Here is a 23,178-nt window from a genome sequence, read left to right as displayed (position 1 = left end):
CTGTTGTTGGAGGAGAAAATATGGTCACGTATATAGCCTGCTGTGTGGGTTGGTCCTTGGATGAGCTGGGTGAGATGGAGGTTCCTCAGGCTGTTGAGTAGAGCCATAAAGTTGGGGACCGTGGTGTCTTCCATGTGGAAATTGAGGTCCAGGAGGAGGATGTTGTTGGTTGTTCTGATAGAGGGGGAGCAATGAAGTCTGCAATGTGGCTGCAGAATTCTGCTCAGGGGCCCAGAGAATGGCAGGCAAGGGTTCCCTTCAGAGTGGCGCTGTAGTCCGTTCATATTTGAAATGGAGGTGTTTCATGAGGTTAGTGCCTGAGTCTGTGAAGGTGGTTCAGTCTATTGTACTTTTGTAGATGATTGTGAGTCCGTCCCTTAATTTGTGGGCTTGATCATGGCATGAGATTTTGTAGGCTGGCAGGATCGCTCCATTGATGTCCGGGTTGGAGGCTGTACTGAGCCATGTTTCAGTCAGGAAGAAAAGACTGGGTGCACTGTTGTTAAGGAGGTCCCAGATTTTGGTAGAGTGTTTCACGAGAGACTGAATGTTAAGGAGTGTGGTGGACACTTGGTGTGAGGTGGCGGTGGTGGCTTCCATTGTTGTTTGGAGGTAGTGGTGTTGGTGTCTGAGGCGTTGAATGAGAAGTTGCAGGAGGTGCAGAAGAAAGGTCTTGCCATGGTAGAAGCGACTTTGGCAGTGTGCGTTGCTGAAGTTGCAAAGGAAGGCAGAGGAGTAGTGGCAACATTCTTTGGCTCTGGCAGCAGCATCGGCTGTGCTTGTGGTGTTGCATTGGATGGTCATGGAGCCATGGTTCCTAGTCTAGAGCGCAGTGCAGGCATGAATGGGTTCAGACGAGCTAGCCTTTGGCGTGCGTTCGGTCCATCAGCAGCACACCTGCTGTGCAATTGTGCTGTGGCCTGCATTAAGTAGGTCCTCAAGCGGGTGGGGCTTTTGTTGGTGGAAGAATGGTGAGTGGGAAAACTTGGACAGTGGTAGTGTCACTTGGTCAAATGGCAGCAACTAGATCAGGCTGGTACAAGCAGTACCTGGTGGCCACAGGCAATAACAAGCAGACTAGGTTCCAAGGTACTCTTCTCAACTAGCCTTGGCTTGCTTTATTTCAAGCAGCTATTCAGTTTCGCACTCCCTAATCTCGTGTCTTACTCCATTTTTGTTTGTTCCAAGAAGATTTCTCTTTGCAACTCTGCAATGTTGTGAAAAACACCCATTCTGGCTAACCTTCTCAGGGGCCTTTGTAAACTTTGTGAGAAAAAAATATTTAAGCTCAGCAAACAATTTAACATGCTCAGTGAAAATCAAGCAATTGGTCCCCAATTATCAGACATTGCTGCCATATGAGCAACATCTAAATACATATCCAAAACTACCTTAGGCAAAGAACCCACAGCTTACCACTGCAAGTTCCTACGATTGCTTTTGAATAACTGCCCACAAGACTTGGAGAAAGGGAGCAAGACATGAGGAATCAAGTCCTTACCAGATACAACTAAGGAATTATGTTCACACTCATCCATATTTTTCACTTCCTTATCTTCCATCAACTGTCATATTTTGACATCTAAAATGATATAATCAACACAACTTGCAGAAGCCCCACTTCTAAATGTTGGTAGAGGGGGGTGGCTGATGGTGAACGTCCATTGCAGTCCCGAAGCCCATCAGTAAAGTTGAGACCTGCCATTTGTAAATTGTAAAATGGCATTGCACTGGTAAAAGGTAATTCAGGGATTTCCCACACTGATTCTTCATCATGGCACAGATCCTTGATAGTTTCATTGGGTTCATAAGTTATATGCAAGCCAGCTGCCACAATAACAAAATGGAAGAATGCAAATCCAAGATCTCATCCAACAAGTGGAGAGAGGGGGATCCTTTGCAATTTCCAAGACTCTGATTGTATCTGCTGATCAATAAGAGGGATGCTTCCTTTGTAAAGTTAAAGATTGACTCTTGAATGAGGACTGATCCTGTGTAGAGTTCTACTAGAGAACAGGAAAATGTGGTATTCACTCAAGCAAGTAATCCATTCAATGTACCTCCTGCTGAAGACCTAGTAGCAAGTACACAGTAGCTCTTGAGCCCACTTCTAAATCCAATTTCAGTGCCCCATGTTAACTGGAAAAGGCAAATCCTAGGGTTTTTAATATATTGACCCCACGCTTGGACTTCTAGTTTTGATTTTATCCCAGCACTATTCCAAATGATGACTGCTGCAGTGTTTGGCAACGATTTTGAAAGGGAGGGAGAATTAAGGGGTATACCTGGGGGTCTGGACAAAAGGCATGCAATGGGCCTGGTCCTCGAATAATGACTGTGTTTCAGCAAGAGATGGTTGCAAGACATCAACATGGATCCTGGTAATGGTGTCTGAAATCAACCAAGGTGCTAGCAATAGCAGAACTCTAAGGGAATACACAGGGATATTTCCAGTTACCAACCCAGAGTATCCCAGTGTCAAAATTCCAAAGACAGAAGCAGGGGAGAGCGGGGTGGCCCTAGTGCTCTGATCAATCTTCAGTCAATCAACTTTAGTGACAATTGCAGGCACCAAGAGGTGGCTGGCAATAGCTCTACTTAGAGACATTGGCCTGGATTGCTGAATGGGAGGTGCAAACCTTGGCTGCAAGTGTCGATAAAAAGAACTCAATGGAAGAAAGGAAATAGCAGTTTGAGATATGCTAGAAGGGTGACAGTTAAACAACAGTTTCTGGATAATAGCTGGGGATCTACAATTAATTGTTATGAGGCCCTCTTGGATCCACCTTGGTTCTCCATTTTAGCTTTGTTTTAAATGTTATACTTTATACATGTTAGCTGACATCTCTTTTAGAAGTGACATTGTTCACACTTAGGCTTGCATGATAATATTCTAAAAATACATTGTATGAGAGGATTGTTATAGTCAGACTTTCTTGACGTGTAATCTGTACGTTCTGTTCAAGGCTAGGAACACAGTTCAAGATATCATAGTGCTTGTGTTGCTCTTTCGAAGATAGATTCTAATATCTAGACATAGCTGTGCCCCTAGCATAGTTGGGCCATTATTATAAAAAAGAGGCATTGACCCAAAAGGGGCAGAGGGGCACTCCAGTCGTAACGTCTTGGAACAAATGCTGTATTTGACATGCAGCTCTGTTGGTGCTGATCTTCCAATATCTAGAAAGGGAATGCCACCTGCACTGTAGGCTGAATCCTGATTCAGTTTTTCAGGTATGGGTTCTAAGGCTTTCCACTTAGATCGGGCAAAGGCAGAAGGTACAATAACTATGCTTTCAGTATAGGGTTAGTGATAGGAAAGAATATCTAGAAAACAGTTTCCATGGTTGAACTGTTTATTCTTTTTACCATGTTTATGATGCTGGTAACTTTGCTTTGTTTCATATGGTTAGTTATTGCAGCTCATTCTCTAAGAGGAACAATGATTGTTTCACTAAATGTAATGAAAACTTATCTTGTATCTCTCTTATGATTTAACTGGGCATATATAAGGAATACAACTAAAGAGTAAAATCTGTTTCCATGATTCCTTGAGGGATCAAAGCATCATGTTTAGTTTGCCATAATCATCTTTCACCCTGGTAAAGTGAGGAGTTTGGTTGAGGGACTATGAGCTTGCCAGGAATTGGGTTGACAGCTCTCTATGTTGTAGATGGACATAGTCCCCACATTCTGAAGTTCTGTCATCCTAATGCACAGTCCCATTACTTTAGCAGAAAACATATAACATGGTGGCACTACCTTCATAGTGCAGGTAATTATTAAATGGGTCTCCTCAGTAGTTATCTTGTTTGCCAAAAATCCCCTATTCACCTTAAAATGGAGACATCTGTGGTGTTAAGGATTAAAATCCTCCTCAGCATCAGAGGAAGCACATATCTTTCTCTGTAGTTTGTTCAAATTTGAACATTTCAAAGGATACCTCAGCATATTAATTCCCTCTCTGAATTCCATATATTAACAAGGAAAATGCAATAATATTCCAGCTAACTGCAAGCATGCTGTTAAAGCAGATTTAAATTTGCATGGTCTACAAAATGGGGGTAGAGATGTTACTTTTGTGGTTGAGACTCACAATGTGTACAAAACTGAAATATTTTACTCATGGGTCGCTTTTCCTGCAGTCAATGCTAACACAAACACATTTCACACATACACTGAGGCTAACACACTAGGCCAACATAGAGCATATTAAGACTTAGAAATACCATTAATATTCCAAGAACATCAAAACTGGTTTCAAAGTGGCCTACCACACATTTTAGAAAATGTTAGATTGGGTCTTCTCAGCAATGGTGGGCCACATGACCAGTTCTAGCTGGCTACACACTATCTCCTAATATACAACAACCAGCTATGGGAGATTTGCGCTCATGTATGAACTACCAACAATTATTCTAGATACCTATACCTCTATAGGTCAAGATAATTTGGGGGCCAAACCGAATAAGCCACAACTTAAAGGTAGTTCTGACAAAACAATACTAAGAAAGCACCAGAGTCTTCTTTAAAACACTGGGATAAACAAAAAGAAAAAAGAAAATCATGGGGAGAAGCTTTGCAGCTGGAGACCTCTGACAAACATCATAATGTATGTAATTGTGATGCTTTAAAACAAACTGATTGGTGTCAGTGCACTGATACACATCCTTCTCATTCCTTTCAGGAATCATCTGATGAATCATCAGACAGAGGGGGATGTTCAGAGCACAGACAAGAAAATTATGGGAAACCCAAAAAGGGCTTGCAATGCTCGTCTGACATCATCACAAAAAAGAAAGGGAAACTTCCTCAACAAAAACCCTACTTCAAGAAGAAGAAAGGTGCAGGAATTGTGGAAAAATATGCCACGTGTACTGAGACCTCTTCTTCAGAACAGGACTTGGGCAGAGAATCTGCTGGAGAGCGTGGCAGATGTCACTATGGCTCGCTAGAATCTTCAAGTGTATCTGGATGCAAAAGCAACTAATGACTTTATAGAAGTCGAAACCCCAGACAAGTGAGAGGCCCCTACTGACAGATGGTACAAATCAAACAGACAGATTGAAAGTAATATAACTTTTACAAATAAAGTAATATTCTAGGAAAATGAAACACTTAGCTATGTCATTCTCTTGGCTAAACAAGACAAGGAGTTTGTTGAAATACTCCCACAAGGGGATGATGTAATACTAGCATCTTTCTAAGTCCTTGTTCCTGAAGAAGTCAAACAAGTGTATGCTGCAGAATGGGCTCTTTACAAGCCCTGGCATTATACAGCTACCATATGGGCTTGAATAAGGAATCACCTTATCATATTACACCCCTAAGGTCTAGCCCACAAGTGCAACCACAATATTCAATTAAACGTAAAGCAAGCCCCAATAAGGGAAGTTCTTTCACAGCTCGAGTACTAGGGAGTAATTCAACCTTGGATATCTCAAATGAACAACTCTTTATTTCTAGTAGCTAAACCAAATCACTCCTACAACACAGTGTAGATTATAGACATCTAAACAGTCATACACACACATATGCAATACGAATTTACACAGTCCGGCTTTAATTAACAAAATTGTCTGTAAAAAAACACATGACAACCTTGGATATTTCCAGTGAGGGTTGCTGCCCAAATGTAGCACCTAAAAGCAGGGGTTAACATCTTTTTTCTGTGCTAGGCTCCCAAACAATTCCTGTCGGCCACCTCAAGGGTATAAGAATAGTCGTGGATTGCTGGTGGCCCGTGTAACTAGTTGAGCCTAGCGGGTCCCAGGGTCTGGCTGGGTTTAATCTCAGAAAGGAGAAACACAACCTTTTGTTTTTGAACTGGGTGTCTTTCTGATTTGAACATGCAATGGTTATTGTATTAGTTTATGAATGTATTAATTCTCTGAGTCATAATTCAGTGCATGATTTTATAATGTTTGTGAGAAGGCAGATATATGAACTGTCTTTATGAAATTCCACCTAGGTTTCTTTGTATGGGTATTTTGTAAACAACAAATAAAAAAAATGATTTTGCACCGACTGGAAAAATACTGACTGCAGTTCAGATGGCTGTCATAAAGGAAGTACCACTGGCTCAAGGGAAACGCACAATTCTGGTTACTGCTGCCCCAGCCTTAGAGGCTGTCACAAAGCCCAGCATACTGAACGTGAAAGCCTTACATCCTATAGGGATACAATGGGCCATTTCCCTGAAGGCTACTGATGTAGACTATTGTTTTTTACTCTACCTTACAAACTCAAGAATTTCTCCAATATAAACAATAATACCTCATGCCCACTAATATAATGCCTTTAGGCCAGTATAAATATATAGTAATATATACTGACAGTTCAGCCTAGTCTGTTATAGACACCAAACACAGATACTACATGGCTCAGCTGTACATTAAGTAATGAGGGACGGAGAATCCCACCCTCAACAAACTTTCATGCAGTCATTAGGGGGATTGCACTGCACAACTAGCTGAGTTGAAAGCTAAGATTGTGGCACTAGAACATATGGATCGAAAATTCCCCACCCTGGTAGTGTGTAATTCATATTAATGTGTCCAGTCTTTTGACGAAAATTTACATTACTGGCACCTAAATGGATTCAGAGACTCAAAAGGGAATATTATAAAGCATAAAGGCCCTCATTACAACCCTGGCGGTCCGTGTTAAAGCGGCGGTTATACCGCCAACAGGCCGTCAGTAAACAAAATGGTATGATGACCAAGACGGAAACCGCCAACACAGACAGCCACTTTAATACTCCGTCCACCACAGCGGTAGCAACAAATACCGCAGTGGTAACTGCCAACAGCCAGGTGGAAGACAATGTACCGCCCACTCCATTGCAGCCCGCCCATCTGCCAGATTTTCCGGGGCAGTACCAATACCATCAAAAGCACAGCAGAAACACTGCTCTGAAGGGAAACCACTTATATCTCGACACTCAAGGAAGAACCAGGACACCATGGAGCCCGAGCTGCAGGCCTTCCCCATGCTGGTGTATCTATTCATATACCAGGAGCACCAATGCCGGCGACAACGACCACTGTGAGTACTGCACTAGCACACAAGGGTGGGGGCGAGGAAAAAGAGAGTGACACACACACGCAAAATGCAACACCACCAACCCCACCCCCAACAACATACACAGTAACACATGCTACAAAATTACAAATACACCCCATAACCCTCTGGAATAACGCAAGAACAAAAGGAATGGAGTAAAATGAGTGTAATATTAGACATTTTTAGAAATACCTTCATAAATAAATAAACAGTATGTACAATATATACAATATATACAAAATGAGGGACAATGTCCACGCAAAAATAGTCTGTGGCCCACTGGCCCAAAACACATAGGCCAAGCCCACACTTGACTCCTGCCTCAATACGGAGAAAACACTGCAGGGGCATCAGGTCGAAAACACACAGGCACCTCAGGAGGACGGAGAAGGGGGGGCACCTCAGCCGGAAGATGATACTACGCCACTGATCCTGGAGGGGGCTGCATGCCTACTGCTTGGTCCTGGGAAGTGCAAAGCCACAGTCTCTCTCTAGTGGGTGGTTTGCCCACTGCTTGCTCCTGGGGAGTGCAAAGCCACAGTCTCTCAAGTGGATGCCTTCTTCCACTGGTTCTGGAGGGGGCCTTTTACCCAGTGTGCTTCATCCTACCAAGGAAAGGGTGAGTGGATGCCTTCTTCCACTGGTTCTGGAGGGGGCCTTGTGTCCAGTGTGCTTCATCCTGCCAAGGATAGGGTGAGTGGGTACCTTCTTCCACTGGTTCTGGATGGGGCTGTGTGTCCAGTGTGCTTCATCGTGCCAAGGATATGGTGAGTGGATGCCTTCTTCCACTGGTTATGGGGGGGGGCTTGTGCCCAGTGTGCTTCATCCTGCCAAGGATAGGGTGAGTGGATGCCTTCTTCCACTGGTTCTGGGGGGGGTGTGTGCCCAGTGTGCTTCATCCTACCAAGGATAGGGTGAGTGGATGCCTTCTACCACTGGTTCTGGAGGGGGCTTTGTGCCCAGTGATGCAGTAGTTCATAAATTGGTTTTAACTTAGCCTCTATAACGTCAAATATTTTAATGCATAAATCCCCCACTACATCAGCAGGGATATCCTTGTCACTAATAGCACATGCACTCTTGTAGCTAAGACTTGATAATCATGTTTGCTTGGATTTGGCAAACAGTTTGGCCCTCTCTAAAATAGCGATTCCTTAAAATTGCGACCCTGTTTAGAGAGTCGCAAATTGTGACTCTCTAAATTAGAAATCGCAAATGAGGATTCCTCATTTGCGATTTCTTAGCACATGTATGAAGCAATTCCTAAATGCGATTTTGGCATTTAGGAATCGCTAATTACCACCAAGTTGAACTTGGTGGTAACCATGTGCAAAATTTAAAAATGCATTTAAAATGCATTTTTAAATTGTACATGTAAAGCACACATGCCCTTTTGGCATGTGTGCACCTTACATGTCCCCCAAAAATATTTTGGGGTGCAGCAGAGGGGGCCTTAGCCCCCCAGCACCCTGGGGTTTTGCATTTCCAAAATTGCGATTTCTGATTCAGAAATCACAATTTTGGAAATGCAGAAAATTCGCAGATATGGGCCAACAGGCCCATAGCTGCGAATGGGGCCGGTATGGCAATTTGCGATTTGGTAGTAGCATTTGCAATTTTTAGGAAATCGCTATTGCCGATTCGCAAATGTGATACATGGCACTTTGCGAGTCGGAAATAGCGATTTCTTAAAAATCGCTATTTCCGAATTGCAAAGGGCCGTGATGATACATCCTGCCCCATATCTTTAAAAATTGGATGATTGAAATGGATTTTAGCCGTTCTGATGTTATTGTTCTGAGTACATTTTTCTCTATTTTTAGAAATTGGTTGAGGGATTTTCATTGTCTTGTTTTCTGAATTGTTAATTATTTTGGTACTGTTAAATACTTTACACACTTTTCCCACAGTTAACCCTGCCCTCTTTGTGCAATAATTACCAGTAGTTGCGGCCAGGATTATTAATGTAACTTGGGTGTTGGATTTGACCAGATTTTGGATGAATTATGTGAGAAGGACTGACATCCTCTCCAGACAATAACCCATTCTCTTATAATATACAAAACAAAATTTTACTTCCAGGATCGTCATCAAGAATTACAATTAACAGACTATGGCCTAGATTCTGGTAGATGATAGGAAATGCAGCGCAGCACCCATAGTTTCTGTGCTGCTGCTTTGGGAGACAAGGAGAGCAGGAGAGCTCCATATTCTGATAGAAATGGCACTCTCCTTCTCTTTTCCTAGTGCTGGCGCTGTTTTCAGCTGCTGTGCACTACAGACACTTTAGCGCCATATTGCTAGGGTGCGTGAATCTAGCATAGGTTTGTACAGGATGGTAATCCTTCCCGTACAAAATGCTAAGCCTATGCAAGTGCAAATGCTTTTCCCACTTTGTGTGTGTGCTGTACAGTGCAGCACACATGCAAAGTCGGAAAAGCAGGGAGAAATAAAAATAATACTCCTTTTTGCACCTGCTTTTAAAAGCTGTTAATTTTTGGTGCTGAACCATTTCTTCTGATGCTCAAGAATTGGGTTTAGTGTCAAAAAGCATGGGTGGTAGCATGGTAAGCTCATGTACCAGCCATGTAATGCCACCTTGACACAATGTAACGCAAAGCAGCATTCCACGCTGCTTTGCGTTATTTTACCACACAAACCAATGCAAAAAACTATTTGCATTGGATTGTGAATGGAAAAAAAAAATAGTGTTGGTTAGCATTAAAAAATGTAACGCTAAACCGGAGCTAAAGCTTTGAGAATCTGGGCCCATGTCTCATTTTCTGCAAAGGGTGTCATTTAACATCCATCCCTTGAGTGATGCCATTTTTTCTAACTTTTGGAAACTCAGGCAGAGATTTACAAACATTTCAGCCAACACAGTGCAGCAAACAAAGTTGCTTCACTGTGCTGCTTTGTGTGAGAGGGGAAGTGAGGCTACTATGGGATGGTGCTCTTCTCCCTATCCTAATGCTGGCACACAGACTCCTTGTCCCACACACACACCTTTGCACCATAGAGTAAATGTGTTTGTCTACTGTCTAATATAGTTTTTGTACTGGAAGGGCACACTTCAAATACAACATCTATTCTTAGACTAATGTAAAATATTTTCCTCACTTTGGATGTGTGTTGTACAGTGCAGCACAACTACAAAGGCAGAAATATTTGGAGAAAAAAAAAACATTTCTCCATTTGAATTCCAATCTCAAGAGTTGTTGTTTTCGTCTCAAAGCATAGCCTACAAATGTTAATAGCTAGGACTTTGCATAAAAAACAATGGGCCTCATTTACAAGGCCCTTTCGGCACACTGTGCCACCAGAGTATCATTTTGTTTGATACTCTGGTGGCGAGGTTGCCATTCCATATTTACAAGGCCACAAAGCCACCTTGCATGGCTTTTCATGGCCTTGTTAATATGGGGCCCTTTCACACATACAACTGCGTGAAAGGGGTGTTCCACGGGGTTGCTATGGGTGTTACCATGCAAAACCCATGAAAGGCTAAGGCATCTGAAGAATTCCCAGATTTTTAGTGTGGGAATGTGTCAGATTGCTACCCTATCTCAGAGATGGAGTAGTAGTGATGCAAGAGGGAGAAATATCCTTATTTCTCCCTGTTTTTGACTCTTTCTATGTGTGCTGGACGCTATTCTGGTCGGCAACAAGGAGAGGATAGGGGCTCCAGCCACCAGGAAGCCTTGTGGTCCTGTTTTCATCTTCAAACACCGTGTCTGGAGGCGCTATAAAAAAGTATGCCTTACCTGTGGCATGGGAAGCTGTTATGCCTGGCAAAAAAGGGGAGGAAAGGGACTCCAACCCCCAGGAGCCCTTGCTGCCCTGTTTTCATCTTCCAATGCTAGGAGGTGCTATAAAAAAAATGCATGCCTCACCTGTGTCGCAGGATGCAGGCCAAGAGCTTGGCCCTGTGTCCTGAGGACTGATGAACCAGGATGAGTAAAAGGCGTTGGGCCAACCCTTTTTCTTTGTTTTAATAAGACTGTTTGCATTAAGTAGTTGACATATAAGTACTGGCTGATTTGTCTCTACATGCTAAGGAAACATGAGGGAATGGAAAATTATTTCTGCGCCAACTACTTAGGAGCACAGAAAAGTTTTAGGGGCATATTTATACTCTGTTTGCGCCGGAATTGCGTCGTTTTTTTGACACAATTCCGACGCAAAACTAACTCCATATTTATACTTTGGCGTTAGACGCGTCTAGCGCCAAAGTCCATGGAGTTTGCGTCATTTTTTAGTGTGGACACCTACTTTGCGTTAATGACATGCAAGGTAGGCGTTCCCGTCTAAAAAATTGACTCCGAGGCATGTGCGTTGTATTTACACTCCCGGGCAAAATTCACGCCCGGGAGTGGGCGGGTGAAAAAAAATGACGTACGGCCTCTTTTGCGCCGTTTTTTAGCGCCTGCAAAAGGCAGGCGTTAAGGGACCTGTGGGCTCTGAAGGAGCCCAGAGGTGCCCTCCCATGCCCCCAGGGACATGACGATTTTAATATGACGAAATGTAAAACTAGAGCTACAGAGGCTCTGTAAGGAGAGATGGCTGGAAAGGGGAAAGGAGGCCATCAAAGTGGACCACCAAATAGCCCTCAGAGCCTTTGAGTAGGTCAGGAGAATGCAGACCACACCAGAGGAGCATAACGAGAATGGCCAAGAGGATGAGAAGTTTGACTTGGACGATGAGGAAAAGGAGGAAAGTGGTGTGACCACAGGCCCTGAGCAGCAGCAGCAAGAGGAGAAGGACCACTTGCCCACAGAAGTGAGGCCCCTTGCATGTGCAGGGAGGACTATGCCCTCCTACAACCTGTCCCTCTAGAAGCTGGAGGATAGGAGAGCTGAAAAGGAGTTTCTGCTAATGCTGGTCAAGTTGACATTGTCTGTGGAGGAAAATAAACTGACAATTCTGTGGGCTCATTAGTTCAGTCAGAAAGAGCAGGACCTCAAAGTCAAACAGCACCCAGATTCCAGCAGTACTGGTGGCAGCAATAATTCAGTGTCCAGTAGGGACAGGCAAGCTACATTCCTAAAGATCTGGTGCCCAACTTTGTTGACACTGAGAAGTGGTTCGAGGATAATGAGGTTGCCCTAGAGATGCACAAGTTCCCTTAAGAGCATTGGAGAATCAGTCTCAGGTTCACATTTCTAATGAAGGGAGAGATTCACTACTGGCCCTAAGGAAGGAGGACAAGATGCAGTATCCCCTCATGAGGCAATAGTCAGGAATTATGGTCTCACTTCTGAAAAGTATAGATGAAGTTCAGGGACAGTCAGAAGCTGCCCCACCAATCCTCAGTAGATTATGAGAATTACTTCTGCAAGACACTGAATGGTTGGCCGAAGGGCAGTGATGAGAGTAATAAAGGTGGGCTGCACAATTTGGTTACCAGAAAGCACATGTTCGGTAGTAGGTAATAGTCACCTATTTGTCACCTAATAAATAGTGACCTTACTGACCCTGAGAGTTTACTAAGGAGTCAGACTGCTGACTCAGCACCAGGGTACACAAGAAGGTATCTGCAAAGACAAGGCCCCCACCAGAAGAAAGAGGAGAGAGACTAAAATTAAAACAAGGAGTTCTCAATGTAAGGATTCCGAGACCCAGGCAAAAGAGTGGTTTCTAAAAAGAAATCCTTAGAAAAGTTTTCCCCCAAATGCTATGAGTGCTACAGGTATAGAAACATAATGTGGGGTGCCAAATGCCCTAACAGGGTGCAGCCCCCTACTGGTTGGCAGACTAGTGGCCTAGTATAGCACTTGGGGGAGGAGGTCCCAGTTAGCAAAGGGGGTAGTGTAGAGATTATCCTAGCATACCTGGGAGACAAACAGAAGGTGCCAAAATCCCACCTGCCTAACAATACTTCAAAGTATGGGCAGTGGGTAACCATCAATGGGCAGTAGGTGGAGGCACTGAGAGACACAGGAGCCCGTGTGGCTGCTGTTAGGTATCTGGTGTTTTCAGAGCACATAATCCCTAAGGTATTCTATCAGATTGCAGATACAGAGAACTATGAGAATCACTATCCTGTGGCTTTGGTTCTCTTTGAATGTGGGCGGTCTCAGGTTCCTTAAGGGTAGCTGTGAGTCCAGCCAAGTCTGTGGATTGTCTTCTCTGTATCACCATAAAGCTTGCCATCTGGTAGGAGGTGGAGCTCCGGTCCCACCTAGAGATGTTAGAAATGCCTCTGTGGATGTGCCTGACACCACTGCACATGACATCCCAAGGGAAGCCAAGAGGACCTAGAGTTTGGAAAGATGTCCCAGGTACCTGCCAAAATTGTCAAAAGGAAGAAGGGCAGGAGCCTTGGGAAAGCCACTCCTAAGAATCCCATGGTCCACAAGGAGACTGAGACAGAGAGTGATGCCCCAGAACCTACAGAGGAGGAGATTGGTTTCCTTTGGGACCTACCTTAGCTGCTTTAATGGCAAGCTGAAGGGGAAACATCTAGGGGGAGTTCTGAAAAACTCAGAAGGAGTGCCCTCTTCTTGAGGGGCTAAGGTGGCAGGCCATGGCCCAGGCAACTGGTGGCACCTCTGGTAATCACTTGATTTACTGGTAGAATTATCTCATGTATAGTGATCCAAAGGATCCTGGACCTGATACAACTTGTGTGTTAGTGGTTCCCCAGTGCTACAGGGCTTTCCTACTGGATCTAGCTTATGATGTACCTCTGACAGGACATCTGAGGCAAGAAAATACCTTTGTCAGGGTTTTTAGATACTTTGACTAGATCCAGATGAGAGTGATCTTGCATGCATTCTGTAGGTCTTACACTACCTGCCCGGCAGTGGGAAGTCAAGGTGAAAGATGAAGAATCCCCTCATTACTCTTCCTCTTGTAGGCACCTATTTGCGAGTGTGGGTGTCAGAACCCTTTTTAGAGGGCCAAAGGACAGGAATGGGTTACTGGCCCCAACCATGTGGGTTGAGACTTTTTCTACTGATGTCCCATTGCCCGTCCTACTATGGATCCTGAGCAACTGGACCAAGAACCCCTTCTGAACTTGACTTGCAGGGCTGCATCATCCGAGTAGTCCAAGGCTCCCATGGGAGGAGTTGTAGATACAGGATAGTGAACACATGCTCACAACTAAAAATGCACTCAGCAATAAATCATTGTCAAGCCAACTACTCACTTTTATGAAACAGTGAAGCATTTTAGTTTTACTACATACCACACAGAGGAAAATACTACACTGACAAACAACTGCTCAGTCCCCCTCGAGGTCAGGGCTCTATCATTTCTTTGGCAATTACCTGTCCCATTACCTCTTTGTGTTAATGATAGCGGTTATTCCCCATTCACTATTAGCAGTATCTAGTCTATAACCTACAAGCAGCCCAAGTCTCATGAGTTTACTTTGGCCCTCATTATGAACACGGCGGTAAACACTGTACCACCGGCAGTGGCAGTAACAACCGCCAACAGACGTGCGGTCCGAACCGCCAAATGATGAACCAACTGAAACGCAGGCATCCTGAAAACCACTCACCGCCAGCAGAGGAGTGCCGACAACGACGGCAGAGCCCACTCACAGGCCGACGGAAAGGCCCTACCCGCCTATCAAATAATGCACCACTAGACCGCCGTCAGTTCCGGGGCGGGAACCACTGCCACACAAAGCCAGGCAGAAACGAGCCAAATATAAGGAAACACTCACTGGAGGCTCACACAACACGTCGAAACAGACATGGAGAGAGAGTTGCAGATCATGCCAGCCCTTCTCCCTGCCATATACCTCCACGACGAGTCCGCCAATAAAGAGGACGACGGAAAGTACCACAACCTACCAAACAATGGAAGAAAGGGCACAGTTACATACCCACCCACCCTGCAATGCTCCCACAACCCTTCACAGCATCCCAAGCCATACACCTCACGGCAAGAGGTACTTACCCGACACAAGGCAAATCCAACCTGCCCAAAGAACATACATGTGCCAAACACCCCCAAACAATGAAACGAGAGACCATGGCTCCAGAGTGTGCCTCTAACAACACAGGCCACACAACAACCTTTATTATGCTCACTGAGCAACAGAAGTGCTTAGAAGGCCAATGACGAGTCCATCGTGCAATAAATCCAATGGGCCACAATGGCCCCAACTTGACTCCCACAAGTGCTACGGTACTCCACCTCATAGGGACAAAAATGTGGCATCCAGGCGCCTCAGGGAACAGGGGCAGGCGGTGGTGGGGTTGGGGATTTACGACAGGGGGGCTTAGACTTTTGTGTGGCAGGTGGAGGGGGTTTGGTTTTGTCCTTGGAAGGTAGGGGAGTGGGCTTGGACCGGGGGTGGCAGATGGTCCTGGTTCAGCATGGGGCTTCTTCCTCTCTGGGGAAGGGGCACAGGAATGGGAAGGGTGGACAGGAGCGGGTCTGTGATGTGGTAGGAGTGGACAGGGCAAGGAGGTGAGCACGTTTAGGGACGAGACGGGGTGGGCCAGTGGGTTGGAATAGGTCAACACAGGAGAGGAAAAGTTTCTTAGGTGCAATTGGGGTGGACCTGGAGGAAGGCGTGGGAGTAGAGGTAGAGGGAGTGGTCGTGACAAGTGTAGGTGTGCGTGATGTGGGTGCAGTATGCTGCGATATAGTGGATGTGTGATGGGTGTGTGTTTTGGTGCGTTTGAGTGTCTTGGGAGGTGAGGGGGTGGACACAGTGGGACAAGACAGGGTGCCATTTTAAATGGATGTTGTCTGGGTGTCTGCTAATCTGGTGAGTGTGCTGCATGTGTCAACTAAAGTTGTTGTGGTGAGTGCAGGTGTGGTGCCTGGGGTGCATGAATGGATGTGTGCTATTGTGGTGACTGCAGGAACATGGTCAGCAACATTGAATGAGGGTGCAATGACTTTGGGAGTGCATGTAGAGGGGACAGACAGGGAGACGGAAGAGGTGGGCACACTGGGGGAAGTGGATGGTGGTGTGTGTGCATGTGTATGTTGGCTGTGTGTATGCTTGTGGTGGGAGGTGTGGTGCTTGTGTTGTGAAGTGTGCATCTTGTGTGTTGAGGTGTGTGCCTGCGTGTCAGAATGTGTGCTTTGGATGGGTGAAGGGAGTGGGGTGGTGGAAGCGGTAGATATTGTTGGAGGGTGGGCGGAATGACCAGGGACACTATCTGCCATCCAAGAGGAGGCCAGAGCCTGAAAATATCTCTGTAGGCTAGACACAGCACCGGGAATGCCATCCAGATAGGCATTGGTCTGCTGCACCTCTGATGCTAGCCCCTGGATGGCATTGACAATGGTTGTCTGCCCTACAGAGATGGTTCTCCGGAGGTCAATAGCCTCCTCTGTGAGGGCAGCAGGGCTGACTGAGGCAGGGGAGGAGGTGCCTGGGGCGAAGGAGAAGCCCACCCTTCTGGGTGAGCCGGCACAGGCAACTTGGTGGGGAGCAAATGGGTGGGCGGTGATGATATGGGGGGTGGCAGAAGATGAAACAGTAGGGGTAAGCCCACTAGGGTCCGCCAGGGAGCTCCAATCGGAGGAGGTATCGGAGTCACTACCTCAAGTGGTAGTTGCCTCTCCCACGGTACTCCCCTCGCCCTTCAACCCACTGGTCCCCTTGGCGTCGGACGACTCTGCCTCCGAGGATCCCTAGGCCGCTCCATCCCCACTCGCCGGTGCTTCAGCTCCCTTGCTAGATGATGCTGATCTACACAGACAAGAGAACATGGATGGTGAGACAAAACAGGAGAGATACTTGTAAATAGCTGAATGGAGGTACTTTAGTGGGTCACACATACTGTACACCCACCCAGAAAACATTCCACCAGGCAACACCTACCGCTATACACATGGCTATGCCCCAGACTAGTGCCCAGAACCCTGCTCTACAGCCATTCCCCAACTAACTTAAGGACCTGACGTACTGCAGACTTGACCCAAACACCCCTACTCCCCACGGGGGCCATTATGTAGATGGATATCAGTCAGAGTGCCTGCCACTAGACAGCCTAAATACGAATGCACACACACACATCCATCAAGGGGCCAAAACATGGTATATGTACTCACCCCCTTGTGACTGCTGTGCAGCCTTCAAGCGCCCATCTAGGTCCGGGTACACCACTGCCAGGATGCGTTGCATAAGGGGGGTTAGTGCCCAACAGGCATCCCTTCCTCATTGGTAGGACTTTCCCAGCTGGGCCTCGCAAATCTTCCTCGCCCAGCTCCGTAGGTCCTCCCGCCTCTTCCTGCAGTGGGTGCTCCACCTGTTGTAGACCCCCAAGGTCCGCACTTCCTTGGCGATGGCATGTCAAAGTGCCCTCTTCTGGTGGGCGCTGACCTATATGGGACACACAGAAAAATAACACTGAGGTCAAACACTGGCCAATCATATGCAGCTGGCTATACGTCCACCATGGGATGGACCTTTCAAACAGCCTAATAGCACACACACGAAGCATGTCAGGAATCCTGGACCATACAGTGTCACAGGTGCACATATGTATGCAGCCAACACCCACCACTACACACATCCGTGCCCCCAATCCTCCTACTCACCTGTACCTCTGGCTGTCCATAGGGGCAGGACCCCATCCACAAGCTTCTCCAATTCCTCGTTGGTGAAGGCCGCGGCCCTTTCCCCTGCAATACGTGCCATTTCCATGACCAGAGGCAGGACAAAGCAGTACACTCAGTAGAGTACCTGCGTGCACGAGATCAGGGAGTCAAGTGAAGTTGGGGTGACGAGTTTGCGTATGCACCGCGGCGGTGTGCACTGTCACTGCCGGCGGCGATCATGGTACGCTAAGATTGCCCATTGACAACCATGTTAACCAATGAATTTGCGCACAACAGTAAACACTGCCTTACGCTATTATGTCAACCACTAGCGGTATGAGATCACTTCCACCACGACACTTCTGGATTACAGGGGGGCAGACATTTTGACCTTAGCTACGCAGTTATAAAATCCCCATCTGCACAATGCAGGCCCTATTGTCCCCTAAACACCCACAGGAATGTAACATTATACATTACCTCACCTGACCAGTCCTGATATATCATTCTGGTCATGTTGCTGTTATATCACACACACTTAGCATTAGTGTCGTCTACAATCATGCCAGCTGTGCTGAATGAAAAACAATGCGTGCAGATGTATATGTGTTCCCCACACATGTTTTAAACTCCTCCTAGGTACAGACCCTTGTGGCGAGGAAGGGCCTCATTGGTGTACAGACCACTTGTTGATTTGCAGACCACGGTGGAGCGTCACATCATTATCAAATACAGACTCACTCGTGAAACTATTCATGAACTTTGTGCATTACTGGATCCAGCACTGACACCTGCAAATCGTAATTAGCATGCCATCCCTACTGAAGTGCAGATGCTCTCTGCACTCCATTTCCTGGCTACGGGCTCATTTCAAGTGACAGTGGGCATGGGTGCAGGTTTTTCACAGCCAATGTTTAGCATAATACTGTCCAGATTACTGAATGCATTTGTATGACACCTACAGTCCTATGAGAGGTTTTCCCAAAGTGCTGACCTCCATGCCATCAAGTCGGACTTCTATGCCTTTGCCAACATACCCCATGTGATAGGTGCCATCGATGGCACCCACATAGCTATCATCGCCCCAAGAGTCAGTAAACAGGTGTACAGAAACAGGAAAAACTTTCATTCCAAGAACATTCAATTGGTGTGTACTGCAGACCAGTACATCTCACATGTGAATGCCGTGTTCCTTGGATCAGCCCATGATTCCTTTGTGCTGAGGACCAGTATTGTGCCACACAAGATGGAACAACTACAATAGGACAGAGGGTGGATCATAGGTAGGTGTTTCTGACACTCATTGCCACATAGCTGACAGCCAGGCTGTCTGCCTCTGAGGTTTGTCAATGAATGTCCTGTTTTGCACCTTTTTCTTGGTGATTCTGGCTATTCCAATTTACGGTGGCTCCTGACACCAATGAGGAATCCTGGAACAGATGCAGAGGGGAATTACAATGAGGCCCATGGGTGTACTAGGAGAGTGATAGAGCATACAATAGATCTTCTGAAGGCTAGATTTCGTTGCCTACATAGCTCTGGTGGGTCCCTGGCCTGTGGGCCTGAAAAGGTGTGTAGAATAGTGGTGGCCTGCTGCTTGCTGCACAACGTGGCTGTGAGAAACTCTATCCCCCTCTTGGAGGAGGAGGGAGCTGTATATCCAGACCAGCTTCCTCAGAGAGGGGATGAGAGTCATGGAGATGATGAGGAAGGGGAAGATGTACAGACCAGGACCAAACTGATACAACTCTACTTCCAGTAACTTTATGGGACGATTGGATGAGATTGTTGTCTGTCCATTAGACTGTCAGTGTGCCTTGTCATCTAAGGGGGTGTTGGGTCAATATTCATTGCCACTATGACCAGGTCTGCATAGGACAGATTACAATACAGTATACAATTTCAACACATCTGTAGGCACAACAACATGTAAGGTGTTGTGCATTTCCTTCTAATCAGATAACAATAAAAGAGTTATCATACAGTTACATCCATACTTCACTTTGTTTCAACTTAATGACAGGGGACATTGTAAAAGGTGAAAAGGTGTTTTATTTGGTGCAGGGATAAAATTGTGCAGATTACAGAGATGGGAGTGGCCTACTGGTGGTTGAACAATATGGCAACATGGTTGCAACAATGTTGTCAGTAGTGGTAGGTCCATCAATGTTTACAATAGTTTGTTGTTGTTTTCACACAGTTTGGTGGTTGATTCAGTGGGACACTTGGAGGACAGTTCTTGCCAGAGTCACTTCTTTGAGGGGGCCTTCTATTTTGGCAGGTGTTCCTGTGCCATATCTGGGCCTGAGGGTCCGTTTGGGCTCCTGGTGTTGGCCGGTACAGGTTGAGATGGATGGCCCCTGTGTGTCCTGAGAGGGTGGCACATGTGCAGTTGCTGCTGTTGCTGTTGTTGTCCGGTTTGTATCCTGGCATGTAGTAGGGGCTTCCTGTTCTGTGTGGGCCTTAGGCTGTGTTAGGACAAGGTGAAGCAGCACATCTGCTATGCTGGCCATTGTGGCATTGTGTAGTTTCCACTGCTCCATGGCCTTCTTGGTGGTGTGCTAGATGCATCCTTTGATTCTGCTCCAACGTGGATACTATCTGGGCCAATCTATCCTTGGTATGGTGATATGCTCCCAGGACGACGTCATGTGCTGCAGCATCCATCCTGTGTCCTCCCCCCTTGGCCACTGATGCCCTCCCACTGGCCCTAGCCCCCTGTGCCTGTGTTACCTGCACAGGTCTGGAGGTACCACTTTTACTGGGGCTATCGTCTTCCTGCCTGTCGGTAGGGGGTTACTGTGGCCTCTGTACTTGTGTTCCACCAGTCTGTGGCCTGGATACAGAGGTGTAGGGATGGTTGGCCACAGCTGATGTTGTTGGCTGGGTGGTAGGGGTGTCAGTGGTATCCTGGGTGGGGCTGCTGGATGGTGATAGTCCAGGACTGTGTGAGGGGCCAGGGTGATCGTCAATGTTCAGGGTTCTATCCCCAGTGTCCTGGGAGGTGCCTCTGTCTCCATATGGGCCACTGCCACTCCTTGTGCTGTCCTTCAGGGTGGCATGGGTGGTGGTGCCTGTTGGGAGGAATGGACATGTCTGTTACATTAGTAGGATCGGATGGGGTGCACAGGACGGGGAGTGTTTGTGCAGGTTTCACACTTGGGGCAATGCAGGTTGCTTTTGTGAGGTTAGCATTGCTTTTTTGCTTAGCATGTGGAGGTGCATTGTGGGTGCTGTAGGCCATTGTGATTCCTTGCAGGGGTGGGTGGCTGTGAACAGGGGGAGGGATGTGGGCCTGTTGGTGGGTTTGTGGGCATGCAGGGGGACTGGATGTAGTGATTGTGGCCTGGGTGGGGTAGTGGTCCTGGTGGTAGTTGGAGGGGTGAGGTGGTGCATGCATTCCAGGTGTAATGGATAAGGGGTAATTGTAGATGACTTACCCAAGTCTATTTCTCCAGTGAGTCCAGTGAGCCCCTCAGGGTGCAGGATGGCCAGTACCTTTTCGTCCCAGTCAGTGTAGTCGAGTGGTGTTGGTGGAGGTCCTCCCCCAGTCTTCTGGACTGCAATGTGGTGCCTGGAAGCCATGGACCTGACCTTCCCAGGCAGGTTGTTCCATCTCTTGCAGATGTCGTCCCTGGTGCGTGGATGGTGTCCCACTGCATTGACCCTGTTGACTATTTGCTGCCATAGCTCCATCTTCCTGGCAATGGGTGTGTGCTGGACCTGTGCCCCGAATAATTGTGGCTCCACCTTCAGGATCTTGTCCACTATGGTCCTTAGCTCCCTTTCTGTGAAGTGTGGGTGTTTGGGGGGTGCCATGGTGAGTGTTGTGAATGGTGTCTTTTGTGGATCTAGGTGAGGGTGCTCTTGTGTGGTTGGGTGTCTGTGTCATGGATTGTGGTGTTCGGTGTCTGCTTCTGTAGTTCTCTGTATTGGTTGGCCTAATTTCATTGGAAAGGATTGAAGGGTGTGTCTGTGTGTTTTTTATAGTGTTGTGGATGTGTGTGGGTTTCAAACTTACCAATGTATGCATTTCTTACTGTTGGGTCCACTTGCCACAGGTGGAGGTCTGTGCCGCCAATGGTCGTTCGGCTTCCACTAACCGCCGCAGTGATTTGTGCTTCATTATTTGGAGGGCGTGGTGTTTGTGTGCTCGGCGAAGGCGGGGTGGGAGGTCCAACATTTCTTCCGACAAGGTCCTGGCGGTGACTGGTGGCAAGGAGATGTTTGTTGGTTTCTGATTTTTGCATCATTATATGGCGGGCTTCTGTTCGCCATCGCCGTGGCGATAGATGGTGTTTACTGCTGTGTTCATAATGAGGGCCTTTGACTCAAATAAAAAAAAAGTCACCACTGTTCCATCCTTACCAGGCTAACTCTGCAACAAGTTCCCCAGGGGTGCAAGGCCCGAAGCCAGTCTTACCTGCAGTAGTAGATGTGAAACAGCTAGAGTTCCTGAGTGCACCTGTTATACGGGCACTTGCAGCGGCTGCAGCTGAGTTCAGGTGAGTTTGCTGCACAAGACTGTGAGTGAGAGACCTAGGGGGGAAAAGTCTCTCACTCACAGTTGCTCTCTGTGGCTCCTCCTGTGGGCAACTGTGTGGTTCCTTTCTCATAGGGGGTTAGTTGTGATAATCCTGTCTTGAGTCCCTCACCTGTGTGATGGTATGCAGGTGCTCCCATGGCAACCTCACTTCTCCAGTAGAAGTGACAGATCAAGTTGCCATTCCTGATGCTCCCGGTGACCCCCACCCATGGCATGCAGTGTGACTGTATTTCACAGCACATGGACTCCTGCCTGATCAGCATGATGAAATCCTTCCCTCATGGCAAAACTGAGTTGTCAAATAAGGCCACATCTCTTACCTCATAGCAATCATATTCCAAAGTGGCCTCTTCTTGCATATGGGTCACTGACTCAGCACTACACAGGCCTCTGGCCCAATCAGCATGGCAAGGTACATGGATCAATTTACTGCAACCCTCTCCTGGCATACAGAGGTTAATAACTATTTCCTGGCCACAGCAACAACCTGATTGGTGCAGCATTTCTTCCCTCACATGTCACACAGTGAGTCCACTTGACAGAGCTCAGCACTGATCCTTTTTTCCTCCAATGCTCACATGAATCTTGGCATGCAGGCTGGTTCTGGTGCTCCAGGCTTTAGGGAAGGAGGTGTTGGATTCCCTGGATGATGTCACCTGCAGGGGGACTAGCAGGCTTTGCCCCCCAGCCTTGATCACAGGCAGAAGTCTCGGAGAGCTTCACCTCCTCACACAGCCCTAATGTCTGCTTGGCAGATGACAATTTTTGGGGTCTCAAACCCCCCTTTTTATTGTCCATTTCCAGACACCTAAGGTGATTTAGGGGCTGAGCGTTCAAGGTTTTGTTTTGGGTTTCTTCTGCTTTTCAAGTGTTCACTCCTCTACTCTCTTTTCTCTTGAAACACAGTCTGTCACATCAGGAGTGTCTCCAAAGCTGATAGTCCCACAAACCAGGCCATAGGACTGGCTAGAGGTCACTCTTAGATTTGAGCCACAGTAATATGTGCATCAAAAGATTTTACCAGTATCTCCAACCCTACTCTTTAT

This window comes from Pleurodeles waltl, chromosome 1_2, assembly GCF_031143425.1.
Source record: "Pleurodeles waltl isolate 20211129_DDA chromosome 1_2, aPleWal1.hap1.20221129, whole genome shotgun sequence".
NCBI classification, from domain to species: domain Eukaryota; kingdom Metazoa; phylum Chordata; class Amphibia; order Caudata; family Salamandridae; genus Pleurodeles; species Pleurodeles waltl.
The sequence above is the reverse complement of the archived record's forward strand: the minus strand, read 5'-3'. Positions refer to the sequence as shown.